Source organism: Larimichthys crocea, chromosome XIX (genome assembly GCF_000972845.2).
Source record: "Larimichthys crocea isolate SSNF chromosome XIX, L_crocea_2.0, whole genome shotgun sequence".
Taxonomy (NCBI): domain Eukaryota; kingdom Metazoa; phylum Chordata; class Actinopteri; family Sciaenidae; genus Larimichthys; species Larimichthys crocea.
The window spans coordinates 7709699-7714448 of record NC_040029.1 but is presented as its reverse complement, the minus strand read 5'-3'; positions in this window follow the sequence as shown (position 1 = coordinate 7714448).

Below are 4750 nucleotides of genomic sequence, written 5' to 3'. Positions count from 1 at the left end.
GAAAAAAAAGTCAAATAAACACAAACTCATACTGACCGTTTGACATATGTGCAGCAGTTTTACACAGAGCTGCAGCTGTAATATGCTCAGTATGTTACTGCAGCTGTGGAGGAAGCGAGCGTCCAGTCAGGCTTCATTTTAGAGGAACATGAGGATGAAATGCTGCATATGACATTAATTGTTAACAGTGGAGGACATTTAAAATCATAAAAAGTTGGAAAAGTAAGGAGTTTCTGTAAACCTGTTTATACTTTATGCAGCATTTTATCATCCTACTTATGTACCTACTCACATTTTATATATTTTGACAACAGAAATTAATCAATGAACTTGAAGTTCTTTGGTTAATAAGTGTTTTTTTCCTAAACACATGTTCAGTATTAGAGAAGTGCAAACAATACACTCACATGATGTGGCATTAAAAAGCGAAACGTACGTACCCAAAAATGTTGTTTTTAGGGTAGAAAAACATTAAAACTGTATAGTTTTTTCTAATATTAAGGTATTTGGATATTAATACTGTCATTTCTAGGTTCCATATTTGAAAATGTCTGTAGATTTTACAGTGAAAAACGGTTCCATATTTGAAAATGTCTGTAGATTTTACAGTGAAAAACTGCCAGACCATGACAGTAAAAGACCGTAAAATATGCCATTAAATATTATAGTGTTTTACTGTACAACAGTCTCTCTCTCTATATAAGTAAAGGTTTTGAAATATGACTTAAACACAGTCATGCTACTGTTTTTCACTGTAAAATCTACAGACCTTACACAGCAAATGACACATTTTTCCTTTTCCCAAACAGGAAAACTCTAAATGCCAGCCACTGGGAAAAAAAAGGCCTAATCTGTTCGCTCATTATCTCTTCATGTGACTCAAAACAGTTTGTGACTGAGATTATTTCACCGCAGGGGGAGGTGAGAACCTGCAGAGCTGAAACGGAGAAGGTCGGCCTCCCGTGTGTAGAGTAAATATCAGGTGCTGGAGGCTTCAGAGACAAAACGACATACCTTTCCACTAAATCAAAGACCTGAGAGGAGCAGCAGGTGTTCTGCGCTCGCCTTTTCATTCAGACTCCACTTCAGTACTGTGAGAATGTCTGAGATCTTCAGTTTTGGACCTGAGACGTTTTTTATTTCAGTGCAGAGAGTTTTGCTTTGAGTTCCTGCACATTTTCAGTCTTAAAGTGTGATACTTCAGTATGCTCTAAGGTTTTCTGGTGTCTTAGCTGGCCTTGGACCATTGTTGCGTATCATTTCCTCTTTCTATGCCTTCAAATTAAAGATATTCAAGATAATTTGTCACTAAGTGTGTCCCTACACTTTAAAATATGATGACGTAGGTTCTGCTCTAGCATCATTTCTGGACTCAAAGGGCTCTAGCCTTTCTAGCTTTAGGAAAATTATGTTATGAAGCCTGGCAAACAAACCATCTGTAACAGCACCCGCCTGTCAATCAAAGTGGCCACTCTATTAATTATGCATAACTTTAAGCCTTAATATAATTTGAATTTGCATCATTTGCTTCATTTCACACCCATGGAGGTTGCTGCTTGCTACGGTGTTTTGAAGTGTAGAGTCACTGACCTCCTTCACACCTGTTCGAACTTGGAATTGGGGGAAGGGGGCTGCGTGAAACCAGCATTCACCCCACCTTCAAGTGTTGCCATTAGGATGGAACTGCTGACTTTGTGTGACAATATTTCAGGAAGTATAATTTATAAAAATACAGCATATAATACCTTAGAAATCAAGGTGATTCACTGCCCTCAGTGACCTAAAACAACCAGACATTACAAAGCGGTATATCGTGAAACTTTGGTTTCTTTAGGTAACAAATTTCACCATCTTGTGATTGTCAAAGCTCATACGAGGACACAGGACAGAAACTAGAAGCCTCCTCCCTGCTGCTCTTGCACTAAAACCCCAATTTGTCCTGTAACTCTCACACCTGTCCCGCATGTGTTCAGAAGCGCCATATCATCGGCATGAGACTCTCGGGAACCTCCCTGGTTTGAGACAGCAGCGGCGGCGTCAGCGGTAGTGGTGGCTCCTCGCTGAAGCGTTGTTACAGGAGGAAAAACATTATCTGCCGCCTTCTTTGATGTTTGTGCCCTGAGAAACGACAAGAGGGGGAAGTTTCAGTCCTGCCTCCTGAGCGCTTCCAGATGTCACACATCCTCCTTTACTGTGAGAAAAACAAGAGAAGAACATACAAGAGGCATGTCAGCAGCTACAATGCCCACAAACATCTTGCAACCATATTGGTTCTGCACTATTAAGAAGTATGAGTCATTTTTAACACGTCTGCGTGCTTAACTCTTTAAAAACTCCAACTTGTGTTGCTGTCCTGTCTCTAAATTGACATGTTTACTGGTTAGTTGATTATGTCATCATGTCTCAGTGAAGTTAAAACAAGCTAATTTGCAACTATTGTTTCCAGCTCTTGTGGAGAAAAATAGATTTCTGAAGCTCTACATATTTGTAATCGTGACCTGAAAGTGATCATCCAGCATCTGTAAACTCAGAGGGCAGAGTGGATGGGGTCAAAGGTCAATCAGTTTAACCTAGAGGGCACTTTTTTATTTGGTATTCCCGAAGGTCATGTCCGAGGTGACCAGTGTGGGGTTTTTTACAACGCCTTAGGAGCCGATTTATCAGCAACAGCTATACTTTAAAGGCACATATGGACACAGTGTTCAGCAGCAGCTACCCAAAGCATAAAGGAACAATGCAGCATACATGATAAAAGACCAGGTTGAGGTTTAATATGGTCAGATTTTATGTTTTAAAAAAAATCAAACCTCTGTCTTGGATTCATGTGCTCATATGTAGACAGAAACAGGTTTGTTCTTGCTTTAATCATTTCTCCTTTTAAAACAGCCCTTTCTAATGTGCTTCTGCAAAATATAACAAGGCTTCAGCAGTCTGAGTTGGTAAAGGAAACTTGTATTATTTATATTTAAAACATGGAATCTCTGTTATTAGTAGGTGATTTCCCACTTAAATTACCCCATAATTTATTTAAATCATGTTGGAAACTTTGTGATCTTCACTGAAATGTAGATAAAGTTGCACAGGTTTCAACAATGCTTCTCCAAACAACATGAATTTGTGAAGACTGGATCAGCAATAATTCAGCTTTGTTTACATTTATAGTGATTTAATGTGCAGACATCAAATTTCATTGGCATGTTATAGGAACTACCTTGGGAATATCTTGCATTTACCTTTTTTGTTGACATGTACATGAATGTAAACCTAGCGACAGGCAGCATAATTTAGAGAGCCACAGAAGCTAAGTTAATTTAATATTGGAGGAGTCCCTCAAGGCACGACCTTGGGTCCTCTTTAAAAATGGTCATGGTGTGACCAAGGTTTTCCAGAGATGCTGCCTGGCCCCACTTTGAGTCAAAACACAGGCTGCTGGGCCTCATTGAAGGACAGTGACACCTCCATACTGTAGGTCAGAGTACAGTATGACCTCAAAACCTCCAGCGATGGCTTTTCTCACTCTGTCAAATTTGATTATGAGATGTTTCCCAAACAGCGAGGTGTCACTGATGCAATGTCAGATTACTGTGAGTGGGGAAAAAAAATCTGTTTTTCTCCAATATGGCTCGTCACATCCTGTCGGCTCTCCTTGCAAAATTATGACATTCTAGTCATTTTTAGTGAATGAATCTTTTGTCAAAACATCATGAAAAACAATATTGTGTTTTTAATTACCAGCATGTGTGTCTTCTTTTAGGTTCCGACACAGTTTAATGCAGCGTGGATGGAAAATTTACCTCCAGCAGGAGTGGTAGCTACAGCTAATGTGATGAAATGAAAGCAGATGGCTTAGTGAGCTGTGAGGAGGAATAAGAAGAAAAGAAGGTGAGGAAGATGATCTTAGATTTTATGAGAATGGTGCATTAATATTGCTGCAAACTCAGGGGGATCCAGGGGGCCGTTACATGTTAATTAAAGTGATAACACAGTAAAACTCTAGTAAAACTGACACATAATTTCCCCCTGGGATTATTAAAGTATTTCTGATTCTGATTTCAAGTTCCTAAAGTCATAGTGCACTTTTCTGGTGAGGTTTCTTAAGATTCAAATACCATACACAACCTCAAATATTCAGTCAATTGTGTAATTTTGGCTTTATTCATTACTAAGACGGTGTTTTATTGCACTAAATATTTCACTTTTATTCCATGTGACATGATTTATCTGTTTAATTGTATGGCAGCATACTCTTTTTATACTATTGGTGCAAGCCAACATGTCACTGTTGGTGTTAAAGTAACTTATTGTAACTTTTCTACAATTAAAAATCAGATTTATTTTATTGTTTTTGATGCTGCATTCACGTGTAATCAGGTGATCTGTGACTCTATGATCCAGATACGATCACCCGCGAGAAGTACGTAAGACTTTATGGCACTAAGTCACACACCACCAAATATTTAACTGATTTTGGTGAAACTGGATTATAATTTATGGAGAAAATGTTTTCTGGTTCTCCCTCTGGCTGCTCCGCCTCAACTCTCTGTGATTTACAGAGTTTCCTGATGGACAGTAAAGTAAATCGGTAGCTAACGCTAATGTTGGCTGCTCCTGTGTTTCGGTTTAAGGAGCGACCTTGTTAACTTGTGACCGCCAGCCTTACGCGTCTGTTCATTTAATTAACAGATGTATTTGGTTTAAAAAACAAACAAAGAGGAATTAACGAGGACAGCTCCGTATATTCCTGTGTTCA